This window comes from Coturnix japonica, chromosome 6 (genome assembly GCF_054131305.1).
Source record: "Coturnix japonica strain WE chromosome 6, WE-NBRP24, whole genome shotgun sequence".
In the NCBI taxonomy this organism is placed as follows: Eukaryota; Metazoa; Chordata; class Aves; order Galliformes; family Phasianidae; genus Coturnix; species Coturnix japonica.
The window spans coordinates 39,532,628-39,547,694 of NC_140668.1; the positions used below are offsets into that span (position 1 = coordinate 39,532,628).

The 15,067-nt window shown below is 41.8% G+C and overlaps 1 protein-coding gene across 10 annotated transcripts in view; it reads left to right on the plus strand.

The window, feature by feature from the left end:
- LOC146760598 (uncharacterized) overlaps positions 1–15,067 on the plus strand; it is a 343,150-nt gene that overhangs the window by 1,247 nt on the left and 326,836 nt on the right. The gene's annotated exons all lie outside the window — the stretch shown is intronic.

Genomic DNA, 15,067 nt, shown 5'->3' on the forward strand with positions numbered 1-15,067 from the left:
TTCCTTCTATTGATTTTATTACTGCTTTATTTTGCTGTCTTGGTTTAAAATCATTTTAACCGCTCTGTAATCAAGAAGAAATATATCGTTGGTGAAATACAGTCAATTTCCTAAAAACCTTTGACATCGTTAAATAAGGAGTTAGTTGTTAAATCATGTCAGGCAGTAACCGAGGGACAGAAGGGATGGAACGTTTGGAGGTGGGGCTGCTCTGACCTGTGCCACTGACTGTATGTGACAGTCGCACTTCAGTTCTGGTCTTGATTCTTACACCAGTCAGAAGAGATTTAAATTCTCAGCCTGCCAGGAAGGTTGTTGAAGGATACGGGAGGACGATCTAGAGACAATTAAGGGCCGTTGCAATGACCTGCTGGGACTTTCTGTTCAAATTACTCTCTAACTTAGCGCCTTTGAGGTTTCATTTGCTGGATTGTATTGCTGGTAGTTTAGTGTATTGATGTTATACACAAAAGGAGTAAATTGAGTCTGCTCGTAGGGATTTCAGTTACTTCCTTTCCCAGCTCTTTTGACTTGAGAAGATTATCAGTGTTATTGAGCTAATCAGCTGGTAGATGGAGGCTGGGAATACGGGCAATATGTTGCTTAACTAAAGAATTGAGGAGTAAGTAATGAATGTTGGTGCTCAATAAAAACCAGCTAATGAGTAGATTGCATTGATGCTCGATGTAATTTAACTGCAGTGAGGCAAACATCAATTGATTGCTGATCTGGAGTTCCAAGTTCCGAGAGGTTCTGCTGTCAGCAGGTTCCTGGTGGCTGCTCCTGGAATGGGACGAGTCATCACGCCGCCCTTGTTGGGCTTTTTTCCTCCTTTCAAATAGAGCTTCTCAGAAGTTTAAGGGAAAATAAATTGTCAAAAAATACTTCAAAAGTAAAATCAAAGGACCTTAATAACCACAAGGGAAATGTCAGTGAAACTTTGTGCTGCTGGTGGAGGTGGAGCTGTGCCGTGTTTCAGCAGCCGTCCCACCATAGCTTGTGTAAGTGACTGCATTTAAAAAGGAAGTTAATTGGTCAAAAATCTCGACCAATTCAGAGTTCATTCATTTTACCTTTGCTCTCTTCCTTCTGGTTTGCAAGATGTTGCTGGCGTTCCCTAAGTGCAGGTCTATGCTTATTGGTGACACAGGACATCTCTGTTGGCTTTTCTAAGCTGTGACGTGTTTCTTCAGAACATGCTTTTTAATTCAGTGAAATGTCACGTTTGGGCCGAGGTGCTCGTTAGCACAGGGGCAGATTGGCACATCCTCTGGGCAGCAGTCAGCCATGGCTCCATGCAGTCCCTGCTTGCCAGCTGCTTTTCTAATTTGACTAATGCTGTCTTAACAGAGCCCCAGTAACGAGGCTGCGGGACACTTGTAGTGGCCTTATCTCTCTCCTGCTCCTTCCCACCTGCAGCTATTGGTGCTGAAGGGCACTGTGAATTTGTAACAGCCAGGAATAAAAATAAATGGAGATGACTGCTGTAGAACCACAGAAGTGCCTGATGACCACATATAGGCGGGGGAAGGCATGTGTTTATAGAATACATTCGCTTTGTGTTTCTAGGTGTTCTTTCCAGCTGTGAGAGTTAAAAACACTACTGTGCTTTAAATGAAAATAGCAGCATGCTGCAGTGAACCGCAGCTCATCAGGCCCAGGAGTGAAGCCTTGGATGGCTGTGCCATAGCTCACGCGCTCCCGACTCGCTGTCTGCTTTGTGTGTTTTTCCAGCTGGTCTGGGAAGGACCAGGCACTGCTGCTGCTCCGTCAGCCTCTCCCGGGGAAGAGGGTTTGGTCGCTGAGCCTTCCCCATGCAGAGGGTTCTGCATAGCTAAAGGGCACAGTGCAGCTGGGGGCCGTGGGAGGCCGGGCCGTGGCGCAGGGAGCAGGGTGAGCTGTGCAGGGGGCAGCGACGCTTCTGGCCAACCTGCTTTTCCTCGGCAGCTTTCCAGCGCCTGCTGGTGGTAAGGGACATCCTTGGGACTGCGGCTACCAGGGATCCTCCCAGCCAGGAACTACTGGTGCCTGATGCTCTGTGTCCTCTTAAATGACGCTTCCTAATGCGTGCCTTTAATTCTGGCTTTGTTTGGTTGTAAAGAAAATCCCAGTGTTGTTTGCTGTAGACAGAGGAATGGGGTGGGGGGGGGGAAGGCAGTGCATCCACGAGAATGTATTTTCATCGAGATGCCATTTAAAATCCAATCGAGAAGTGAAGCTTTCTTTAGACTCATCAATAGGTTGCTGCATAATGTCTTTATGCTACCAGCTCAAACAGGAAATATGTATTTCCTTACTAGTTTAGCTTTGTCCAAATCACTGTGGTTTCCTGCAAAGATTTCCTTGACCAGGCTGTGTTGTGAAGTGTTTTCGGAGGAATGTAATGGGTAATGCAAGCCATGGAAAGAAAACAGAAAACTGACACAATATTATCAGTTTAATTTACTTTGGTTAAACTGTAATTCAATGAAATGCTGATGCTGTGAGCTCAGCACATGGTGCCATGGAGTGTGGGCTTACCCAAACTTCAAAAGAAGAATCAGCTTATTCTGAAGATCTCCAAATCAGAGCAGTGACCATTTATTCCAAGAGTCTGTTCTAGAGCCAAATTTCTTAAAGTAAGCTTTTAATCCGTGATGGTAAATTGATCTGTGCAGTTCTTTGCCATCTGATCTTTGAAGCTTTGTGTTGCAGTCATTCATTTGGTTCTTTGTGGAACCTCTGCAAAAGTACATCTAGAAGGAACACTTGTGCTGCTTACAGCAGTTGGGTCAGCTGCAAATATCGCAGTAGTTGCTGTTGGTGAATTTAAGACCTTTTGGCCATACCTGTGGGTTGCCCAATAATAATCCCGTCCTTCCACAAACAGCATCACGGTGGGATTTTGGCCAGTTACTTTTCCATGTAGAATTGGCACTTCCTCCAGGTAAACTGCTTGTAGAAGAATTGTTGACACCTAATGTAAATTTGAGGGGAAAATCCTTCAGGTGTGACGCTGTGCACTTAGAGTTTTTGTGGTTGTGTCCAGTAGTCAGAGGGTACAGAAATGCCTGGGATCTTTTTAATGACTAAACCACTGACTCTGATTCTTGTATTTCAATTCAGCGGTTTCAGTGCCTGCTTTATTCTGCTACTTTTTCTAAAAACGTGGGTTATTTTTAATTGTGGAAACAAATAGTTAAAAAAATGCAGAACAGGTTCCAGTCGTGCTCATTTTTCCACACCTTGAGGACCAGCAAATTCTTTAATATGAGATTTTATTTGTACAAAGCAAAACTTCAAAACCACTCAAAAGCTTTCTTATTAACTGCTGTCAGTCCTTTGATTTACAAGGGCAATAAAGATCTGGAGGGGGCACATTTATCATGGCGCTCAGCACACCAGGAGCCATTTTCTCAAGCGGTAAAGCCAAGTGATAAAATGAGTTCTTTTGTTCTATAACCAAGACACATTCCCTATTTTTAAAAATGTGTGGTGGACTTCTTGGCTTGTAGTTTGGCTGCGTTCCTCCAGCGCTCCATTTATAAATAATGAAAAATTGCTAACATGCAGATGCTGATGATGCATCTGGAAAAAACAGACTTTCTGAAAGAAACTTGCTTTTAACTTAGGTTTATTTGCCAACTCTTTTTCCAGTGCAAACTCTTGTATGGTTTATTTTTTCACAGCACTTTTTTAGCGTAGCATTGTTTTTTGTTTTTAAACTGATGGGATGATATGGCTCTGCAAAGCTTGCAGAATTGTGATCAGGAAGGGATTACGAGTCCTCTCCTTACAATAGCGAGCCATGCTCAGTATGTGGTGCTATTCTGTGAGTTTTTGTTATTTCATCTGTTTCTAAACTTGTTTGGCGGACTTTTGGAAGGCTGTTCTTTAATGAAAGCAGATAGGGGGGAAATGCTCTTGTTTATAAAAAAAAAAAAATAAATCAAAAATCGTTGTATGGATATTTCATCCATGGACACAGCTGTGTGGGAGGAATGCCTTGCACAAGTAAATGGGAGCAAGGGCTCAGAGTCTGACTGTGTATACATGTAAATGAAGCCAGTTCTGTTTGTTCCACATAAGTGCTGCCGTCTCTGGTCTCTTCCAGGAGATGTGAGAAGTACGGCTGGATCCTGGGCAGGTGACTGGTGAAAGTTGTGCTCAGCTGTGCAGTGCTGTTGCGCAGCATCTTCAAAACAAGTGTAGAAGAACAGGTTTACAAAAAGAACTTTTTAATGTAACTTTAAGAAACAATTAGAAACATAATTCTAATTCTTAGCTTAAAACTACGTGAGGTTTTGTTTGATGCTTTGGCTTCAGTCGAGCTGCTGTCAGAACATATAAGAATGAGTCTGGAAAAAAAGACTGCAGCATTAAACCTTGTTTGTATTTAACAGCACCACTGTGATGCCCATACAGCTGCAGTACTGCAGCAGAACCCATTTGTCCCCAGGTATACAGGGTGTGATGGATGGGCTTGCAAGGAATTTTGGACAATAGTTGTTTCTTTGGTTTTATTCGCAGTTCCCTCTGTAGACAGACTTTAAGAAAAACCACCTGTAACCAGGTTGGATGGGACTCTGAGCAGCCAGGCCTAGTATTAGATATGGAGATCAGTAGCCCTGCTTGTGATGGGGGCTTGGAGCTTGATGGTCCTCAATGTTCCTTCCAACCCCAAGCCATTCTATGATTCTGTGATCCAACGTGAAGTCTTTGTGTGCTAAGTGTGTGTGGGACAACTCTTCACTGCATTCTACAATAAATAGTGTGGAAGTAGCAATTGTATTATGATGTTGCTCCAGTTTATATGCCCCTGAAGGCATATCACTAAGAAACTGAAGTCAGTGTTTCTTGGTGGCTGACTTAACATGGTGCCTTATCCAGGAGGAGGCAGCTATATTACAGCAATGACCCCACCACAAGTGCTGTACTAACGTATAGGAGAAGGTGGCTTTGGCTGATCTATCATAGCAATCTGTAGCAGAGGGATCTGCTGTAATTTTATGTTGGTACTTGAAATTTAGCAAGAGCAGGCTTTGTCAAGGAGGCACACCTTCACGTATAGCTGTGTATGTTACTTCTGATGCCTGCTGCATTGTAAAGCCTTTAGTCTCTGGTATCGAAAGTTAGAAATTATAAGGTTTCATGGTTGCTTTTATTTTTTTTTTTAAACCCTGGGGCCTCTTTATGCTGTAGTGTCTTGAAAGATCCTAAAGCTCTGGAAAAAAACCTGAAATACTTTTTATTTTATGAAGCAGTTTTGGGGTCAGTTTTTCTAAAATGAATGCTTTTATGTTGGATAGTTTAAAGACCATCTGTTAACTGAAACCAACCGTAAGTGAAGTTGCAGTTATGTTTCCTATTAGTCTTGTATCTTTCCTATTAGTCATGTATGAAAGAATACAGAGACATCCAACAGAACTCCAAACAAAAATTGCAAAAGCAGATGTTGAAACTGTTGGCCTGTTGGTTTCCTTTTACAGGAGCAAGTAATTATTAATGAGTCACAAAAAGAAGACTAGTTTTGTGAGGCTGCGATCTGGAATTGCGGGGAAGGTGTGTTTCTGCTTATTGTACAATGCAGTTGAACACTGGAGTGTTTTACTTGGAGAAACTGAAGAGGGTTTAGAAAAAAATAGATGCGTGGCTGTTATGTCTGGAAGCGCACAATAAAAGATAAAATAGCAAATTTAAACTAGGTGTGCACTTCTGGTCTCTCAGGGCTCATTTATTATGTTGTCATGGTGAGCAACAAATAAAGAAAAAGTAAAATAAAAAGGCTGTTCCTTGGGTAGTTGTGACTTATTGGTAGTTACCTTTTACAAGAGTTCCATGCTGACTTAAGTAAAGATCTCTGAGGAAAAAAAACAACAAACTTCATTTTTCGAATACGTTGAGCTAAGAGCTTACAGCCTTCCACGACACCGCCACAATGATTATTAGTGTGCACTGCTGGGAGAATAACACTCGCTGCTGTTTAACAGCAGTGTCGTTCCATAGCATTTCTAGAAGTCGGTAGGAAAACGAGAGGCAGAACAGAGCTGAAGTGGAATTAAAACGGTCCATTCTGAAGCTGGGATATTTTCATCATTACTCCTCTAAGAAGGAAGAATTAACGTGCACTGTATATGCAGTTCTGTGCAATGTGTATATGTTATAATGATCAGCAGCCAGAAGAGTGAAGAGTTCTGCAGAAGGGGGGCTCTTGAATGAAAAGCTGTAGTCCAGTATAGTGAGGGAAAGCATTGCACAAGGTGGCATAAAATCACTGAATGGCAGCATCGTAGATTGTTTATCTAACCAATAAGCTCATTGCCTTCCATTTAAAAAACAACAACAAACAAAACAAGAGAAAAAACCCCAAACCCAAATTCCTAAAAACCCTTTACTGCTGCTGCATCGTGGAGACAATGACTCAGATGTTCTTTTCATATTAAAGCATTGCACGCTATCTTTGTTGATGTGACGTGCTCAAGGTTTTATTAAAGATTACTTTCTTGGCTTATGGAAAAATGTTGTTCTAGCTCATCCATTCTCAGATTCTGGTGATAGTCCTTTTAATTTCCCTTTGCTCTTATTGGATTCTGGAAAAGGTTAATTAGTTATCCACTGAGCTTTTGATAGAAGCAGATTTTTTTTTTTAGAATATAATATTAAGAAATGTTCTTCTGGGGTATGAAGGTAACACCACGAGGGGGTACTAGAATTTTATCAAATTTGTCTTGGTAAGTCGCTTTATTAAGGTGAAGTGATTGCAGCCCGCAGAGTTAATTTTAATATGCTAATATACCACAGCAAGTTGGGAACTTAACTAAAATGACACAATTAATTTTAATTTATAGAAGGTAGAGAAGCTTAGTAAGGTCATCTGTATGTTACAGTAGGATTGCACAGAGGCTTGCCAGATTTCAATGGAGTTCTCTTAGAAGCAGCGTTAGGCAGTGGCTGTTCGCATGGCACTGAGTTTTGCACAAGGAACTCAGCAGTGTAAACTGCTTTGCTCTTGTGTAAGGAGAATAATCCTTTATGCTCTGAATGTAGAAAGCTAATGTCAGTTATGTGTGTGTTTTAATGGTTTTAACACCCATTTGAAGCTGTATGTTTATTGTGACTTTAAGGGGTTTTTCTTGTTGCAGTGGAAGAATACACCATCTGGTATTCTTCCTTTGGTGCAAGAATTACTCGCGATGGAACCTTTCCATAAAATAATGTGACATGTTTTTGGATGTGCCGGGGTGGGAGTTGTTTATGTAGTTTGTGGAGGAGTTGAGCACTGCTTCTATTTGGTGTTTGAAGGGAAGGAGTGTCAGCACCGTCAAACAGAGGGTTTTGGGTTGTTATGTCACAGTCATGTTCAGGTAAGTTCCTATCTGCTGCCCCATAGAGGAAGAGGGGAACAGGGAATTGTACAGAAACAGGTTTCTTGCAAATCTTGCTGTTGTATTTGGCTAGGGGAAGTGAGATAAATAAATTAGAAATAAAGAATGTGCAATCACAGCAGAGCAGAAGCTATGGAAGACTAGTTCTAGCATTTGGTTTTGTGTAGCCTTTAGCTCTGTGGCTGCTTTATTTATCAGAGCAGAACTTACCTGAGCAGCACTTACTACACGTGATCGGGGGAAAGCAGCCATGAATTCCTGCTGGGGTCTCCAGGTGCATCCTGCAAATGTGAAGCCCCACCACCAGTAGCACTGAGTGCTTGGGCAGCTGGGTGTGAGGTCTCCAGGTTGCTGTGAAACACACAGGAGAAAGGACTGAGAGCTGTCAGCAGTGGGATTCCTGTTCTCTTTGGAGATTTTGATGAGATCCACAGAGAGTCACATTAGAAAACAGAAAAGAAATAATGTGTCAGCAGAACACATTAGAAAATATTTTCTTCTGATTTCTGCAGAAGAAAAGTGATTTGTCATTCCTGTGATCCTGGGGAGTGAGTTTTGCTTTCATTGGGAAATTTCTAAGATCACTATTTCCCCTCAGGAGATGGAAAACCAGATGGTACACCAATATATCAGTTGAGAGGCTGGTTTGCCAGGGACAGCAATTGGCAGTGATGTCACAAAATGTTCTTGATTTTTTTTATTTCCCCCCCCCCCCCAAAAAAAAAAAAATTTTTAAAGATGTTTTCCATGCCCATCTGCTGTCTGTTATTACAGTCGACACATAGCATCTGTGTATGTGGGAGGGTGCGCCAAGCTGGGGTCAGTGTTGCAAATGTGGTACTGATGAATGTAACTCAGTGATAAAAGGATCTATCCAGGTTATCTGTAAAACCTGCCAGATCTCTTCTATTCTGAAATCCATGTACTGTGGAGGCCGCAGAGAGGCACGACTGCACTGATGGTGCCCTTACCAGTGGGACTCCGTCCTCACCTTTTTTGTGAGCAGCGAGCAAATCACCCTTAGCTGTGCACTGCACTGAGTGCTGCCTATTGCTGAATGTGTGCCTTGGTGTAAAGAAACACACTGATAATGTTGAGCTTGGCTTTTTGGCACAGTGCATGGACTCTGACATTTTAGAAGGTCATAATGAGTCAGCTTTTGCAGAAAATGGGTCCTGTTTTACTGTGATCACCATTTATAATGGTTTCCAGAAATCTGGCTTTCTTCTAGAAGCTGCACCCCAGCAGAAAAGAATCGGGAGTTTTGCCTTCCATGCCAGCTAAATGCTGTTTATTCCTGTTATGGCTTTCCGTGGTTGTTTCTTGGCTGTACTGGAGAGGTGCCATCATCAGAACTCTGTTAACGAAGCAGGTCCTGCATCTCCTGTGACAAGAGCAGGAGGGCATGGCTAAGGGCACATCAGGAGCAGTGAAAGGCTGAGATTTGGTGGCTGTAGGTGCCGTCCCATATAGGAAGACTGCAGACAAAATGTTGAAAATTGTAGAGCTCTGATAATTAGAATATTTACTCACAGAAACCTTGAAGAATGTAACTTATTTTCCAAGGAAAAAAGAAAAACAAATTAATGCATTTGAGATATATATAACAAATTATTGACATCAAATTATATGCACAATTAATTTTGTATTAAATAAGAGATAATGTATGCAATATTATGACGATATTCTAAAATAGAACAAGTTTTTAAACTTTCCCAGCACCATGCACCGTGCCTCTGCTTCTCAGGGGGCTAATGATAAAAGTGAGGCATTCAGCAATTGAAAAGGAAATTATAAGATTAGTCACTTGAGTAATTTAAACATGCAAATAAGTATCCCAGCTGTGTTGATACCAGATTTAGCTGAATTTACTGGGGCTGCTTCAACTTTATCACCCTAATTATTCCTGCTTTGTGTCAGACTTCAAAAAGACAAAATTATCTGTCACAGAAGTTTCTCGTGGTACCGCACTGCTGTATTGTATGTTCACTAATGCTGGCACTGGCAAACAAGTATTTCAAGTTTTTTGGTTTTTTTTTTTTTACATTCTAATTAGCTGAACAAAGGTAATCAAGTCTCCTCTATCACTGCTTCTATCAGAATACCAGAGATTTGGAAATATTTGGATTCTACTCATTGAGCTGATTGAAGTACAATGTATGTATGCTTCATAGCAAACAGTGCAGTGTAAACAACTGAACTGTACTGTGTGAGAGCCTGTCTTGAATTCGGTACAAGTTACCTGTGAGGATGGAGTGCCAGGTTGTGCTGTTGGATGCCCACCACTTCCAGAGGAGCTGCTGTGTCCAAAGTCCATGCACCCCATGCATCAAACAATGCTGCCAGTGTGGTTGCAGCTCTCTGTTTTTTCTGTGTGAGACCATCCCAGTACAATGTATGGCTGACAAGGGGGATGAGCTCTGGTTTCCCTTTGTCATCTGGGGACAGAGAGCTTAGTTATGCCTTTCCTAAGGGGACCTTCGGGGTGCAGAGCATCTTCCTTTTGTTGTTGAGTGGCACACATTAAGCAGAAGAGGGCAGTGAGTCAGCCTTCGTCCTGTTGTGCAGTCATCTGTTTGAGGTTTGCTGTGATAGCTGAAAGCTTGGCACTACTCTGCTTTTTTTTATGTTTTATTTTTATTTTTTGTCCAGAACAGTCTGCTTTTGTGGTATAGACCTGGATGTTATTTTGTGATATAGACCTGGATGTTATTTTGTGGTATAGATCTGGACATTAAACATGTCCGGCTATCGTGAAAAAGGTATATGTTAAAAAATGTTACCTTCAAGAAACTAGTTAAAGGTTGTGAGCGGAGCAGTTGTGGAAATAAATGCGTGAACCAATGGCATATGCAGGACTGCCCTGAGGAGTATCAGCCTTGGGAGGATGTTGATGCAAAACACCAAGATAAGAAATAAGAGAGCAGAATCCACCTATGTAATGCCCAGGAGCTCTTTGTTGGTCTTTGCTGGAGCAGCAGATGGACAAGTTATTATTAAATTGGTTTAGACCTTTTTACCTGGGTTTAGGTGAGTGTTTGGAGGACATGATGATGATGATGATTATTATTATTATTTAAGATATTGTGATGATAAAAGGATGAGATGCAAACAGACATTTCTTATTTTTTTGCACAAGTTTTTAAAATGCCCCTCAGGAACTGTATGTAACAACTGCATTTTCCACGTGTGGATAGAAATGGAAATAATCTTTGCAGCTAAGGATGCTTCTTAATATTAGTTTAAGTAAAGATGCACGTAGGGCTTCTGCTCTATAAAAAAGGTGAGAAAAATAAGAACAAGTGTTAATTCATGTACACAGAATTTGCGTTTGCACAGCAGGTGTAAATGCTACATTAATGCTGGAAATATCTGTCCCGCTGTGTAGTTTTCCTTCCTTTTTATTGCTCCGCTGTTTGGTCTCGTATGAATGCACCATACTTATTTGCATGTTATCACAACAGATTCCTCTTTGCCTTTAGTTATCCATATAAAGAGAGAGATGCTCCACATGACCTGGATATTCAAATGAAATACTGTAGCAGAAAAATCTTGGCTTTGGTAGTGCACTGTATTTATATATCAATATTTTTAGTCTAGGTTATTAATTGCACACAAAAATGCAAAGTAAGAAGAATGTTTTTAGGTAGGCAGCATCAAATAGCTGTAATCGTTGAAATGTCAGAAGTGGGGCTCAGCAGAATCTCCCTAAGGTTGAATAGAAAACTGTCCAGGCTGTGCACCAAGCACTGATCTTATTCTTTGTGTGAAACCAAATCCCATGCCTTTAGTCTTTGAACGTGGCTGCTTTAGCAGCGGGTTGGACTCGATGATCTCTAGAGATCTCTTCCAACCCCTGCAGTTCTGTGCTAGTGGTTGGGTGATGAGAAATCCTCTGCAGGACTCAGGCTGTGGCTGCAGCTCAAGGTTCTCCTGGGTTTCTGGTGCAAGGTGGTCCCTGCAGCTGCTGCCTGGGAAGCTCCTCAGCTGCACACAGCTTGCCTGGGTGTTGCAGGTGTTGGGAAGCTGAGGCAGGGCTTGGCTGCTGCAAAAGAGCTCCCTGCTGTATTCTGAGATCCAGCAGCTGTATGTGTTTCTCATCGCCAAGAATGAGCAAAGTGCGGGTGGTTTTTCACTCATCTTTTGTCTCACTGTTTGCCACAGCGTTGGCCACAAACATGGAAATATTTGAATTCTGTGCTTTCTTCCAGACAAGCTCAGGGCAGTAGAGCACAGGTATCTTTTAATGGTCCCCTGCAACCAAAGGATTTTGGTCTCTGGGTTTGCTGTCCTGGCTGCAGGGAAGCAAAAATGCCACTCCAAAATGTGTCGCTAATTGAAATTGGTGCTTTACAAAGAGCGAGTTGGATGAGGTGGCTTCCAAAATATGTGCTGCTTCCTCTTCTGACCTAAAAAAAATATCTATTTTTTGTTCCCTGATGTCACAGAGCAAACTGTCTCTCTTCAGTGATTTTAGAAAGAAGTCTGTAATTGTAAATACTGTGTCAGATGCATTGAGGATTGAGTAATTACCATCTGTAAGCACTGCTTAATAACTTCTCTTCATGCATTTATTTTTCCTTCTTCTTGAAAAAAAAAGTGTGTTGATATTTTAAGCATTTTAGCTGCTGCTGCTTATTTTTTTGCTTCCTTTTATGACATAAAAATTCAGTTTGCTGGTTCATTTTGAGCCTGACTGGAAGGCTAAGTTTGTTTATTTTGGCAGCTTAGTTGTAGATCGGCCAAGAGGAAAATGAAAAACTGTAGCCTGTAGGCACTGTGTGTGTGCTTATCGAAGCAGTGCTGGGAGCAGGGAGAGCTGTCTTGTTCCTAGTGGTGAATCCAGTCTGTGCAAGAAGAAATACCGAGGAGAAGGCTCACTTGTTTATCTCTTTGTGCTTGTTGTATTGTTTCACAATTCAGGGTCTTCAGTGTGGAGTTGGGCTTTTCCTATGGTACAGACACACCTGCAGTGAGCAGAGGTACTTCTGTCCAATGGAAGTTTAAATCAATGCAATCAATGTGGTTTCTTCTTTTCCTAATGTTTATACAATAATTTGAGACTGGGTATCTTGTGTGTACGGGTATTAATCTAACAGAAAGACAGAAAGTCAGGAGAGAAAAAAAATAGGCTTCTTTTTTGGTGCTATCATTCCAAAAAAGGAATGCATTCCAAAGCAGGGCAGCTGTGGGTGTCCTCAGGAGCTCTGCTCCACACTTCACAGTCAGGGCTGGGCACCGCTGAGTCCTTCCCTGTGTCCCCCAGCACCTCCTGATGCATCGATCCTGTCTGTGCTGCTGTGGGGACGTGCTGGGAGCAGTGCTGTGCCTGCAGGGCTCAGTGCCTGGGGATGGCTGCCCAGCTGGGACCATGGAGGCCTTCCCTAGCACTAGTATGTGCACTTTGCTGTAGCGCTGCTGGGAGAAGCTGAATACTTTTGGATTTTACAAATCCTGGAATGCTCGCTTTTTATTTGCTCTTACGCAGTGCAGGGAAATAGAGCATTGCCATACAATTCACATTAAAGCATTTTAAAAGTTTCTTTGTGTGAACTTTTCAACATGCTTTATCACTTGGCGCTGTGCTTTGCATGCTCTGTGTCACAAGGACATGTGAGAATGTTTGTAACATGGGATTAAACGTGCAAGGTTTTAATTCGTTGTGAGTCTGTGACAGGTCAAACCCTATTGATCTGGTTTTGTGTTGGTTGTTTTTTCTGAAGATATTAGCGAAGAAGCAGAAAGCCACCAGGTTCATGATGGAAATGAGCTGAATGACTTCTTAAAATGCTCCTTGCTAAGATGCATTTATACTGTCCTATGAGGACTTTGGAGTTGTTTTTTAATGCCTTTTTTTTTTTTTTAATTTTTTCCACAAATAAATTATTCCTTCTGTTATTCTAATCACAGATGTACACTAAAGCCTAATAAAATTTTTCCTTATGTGTCTGAGAAGAAAAATGTATTGTTTTGTTTTGAGAAGCCTGGCGGGCTGCGGTGGATGAGCTGATGGGAACCACGGCTCCTGCACGGAAATTGCTTTGACAGAGCACTGCTTCACGTGGCCGCAATCCACGTGCTTAGAAGTAGCTGGGCTGGCTGGCTCCGCTCACAGCCAACACAAAGCGCAGCTCACGTGCCGGGCCGGCTCTTGTGGCAGTCAGCCCCTTTGTCTTCCTTACGCAGCAGGGCTCAGCTGTGTGCGGGCCACGGAGAGGTTACCGTGTATCCAAGCCCAGCCTGTGTCCTGCCCATTTCTTGCAGTAATTTCCCCTTATTTTTCTCCTCCAAGTACTGGCAGACCCAGCAGAGGGCCTGCAAACACCAATGGGAAATAGGTAAACTCTGCCCAACTCCCTCACCCCATGTTTCCTCATCACTGCTGCCCTCACTGTGGGACAAGGCAAGCGGTGCCCGAATGTGAGGTGCGCATCTCACATTAAGAGAGATACTTGATGTGTTTCTTGTGTTTGGAGGGCTGCTGGTGTCTGGGAAGGTCCTTTTGCTCCCTGGCCAGAACAGTTCAGATAACTTTATTTTCTTTTTGTTTTTCCCCCAAATGAAAAGATTTATCTGCAACAGAAGTAACAGCGGTTTCTTCCTCTATACCTGTACTTACAGTTGCTTTCTCTTATGCATTATTTTGGGGAGGGCAGAAGTTTTTAGGAACAAACATGATTCAAATTATTTTTAGATTGAAATATTTCCTGTAAAATGAGCCAAATTTTTGCATGTGAACAGGAAAATGGCAAGTCGGGCTTTGGGAAATCACCAAATGAATGCAAATTGCAGGTACTGGAAGTTGATCTTCAACAGACGCAGAGATCTTTTGGAAGTCTGTGTGCATTGTAATTAAATAGCAGAACTTTCGATGCAGATGTGTTATTTCTTACTTTGAAACATGAAAAATCTTTTATGAGTTGATACAAAACCATGATTGGTTTAATGTCTTTCATTGTTTCAGTTCCTTTAAGCTTTCTTTAGTTCCATAAAGCTGATTCTTCTTTTCTTGTCTGCTATCTGTTCAAATGTTTCTTTAAATAATTCCAAGTAGGATTTCTGTATCTTAGTGTGAAATAACATTCCTTTCAACTTCATCTCTGCACAAAGAGGTTTCTCCAGCTCTTCAGTTGTTTGGAAATGCACGTGTTTGATGCTTCATATTCCCATTGATGCCTTCACAAAATGGCTGCAGAATCACATGAGGTTTTGTTCTGGATGTGTGCCCTCAGTTTTGGCTCAAGGAGCCGATCATTTTCTCTATTGTGACTCATGCAATTAGGGACTATTTTGGTCTTATTAGCACTGTATGAAGAAGGCACGTGGTCAGAGAAAGCCTCTTATTATAAGCCATGACTCAGCTCTGAGCATCCATGACTCACCTGTGCTGATCTTGTCCTTTATCTGCAAGGTTGAGATGCCTTGAGATCTTTAGTGAAACTGTGTTTTTTTGTCAATGGCTGAAATACCTGAAGTCTAGTCATCTTCTTAACAGGAATAGGCTCTGTTTCCAGGAAAGGAAATGGGACCTTGTTCAAGTAATCCATGTATAATGAGTGTCAATGAGTGTAGATCTCTACATGCTCACAGCTATTAAGAACTATTTTCAAATTCTCAGAGAATTTAATATGGTAAACTTTAATGAATGAATGTGCAAGAGATTATTTTGCCTTAGCACCAGCATTTGTGGGAAATCAAGACTT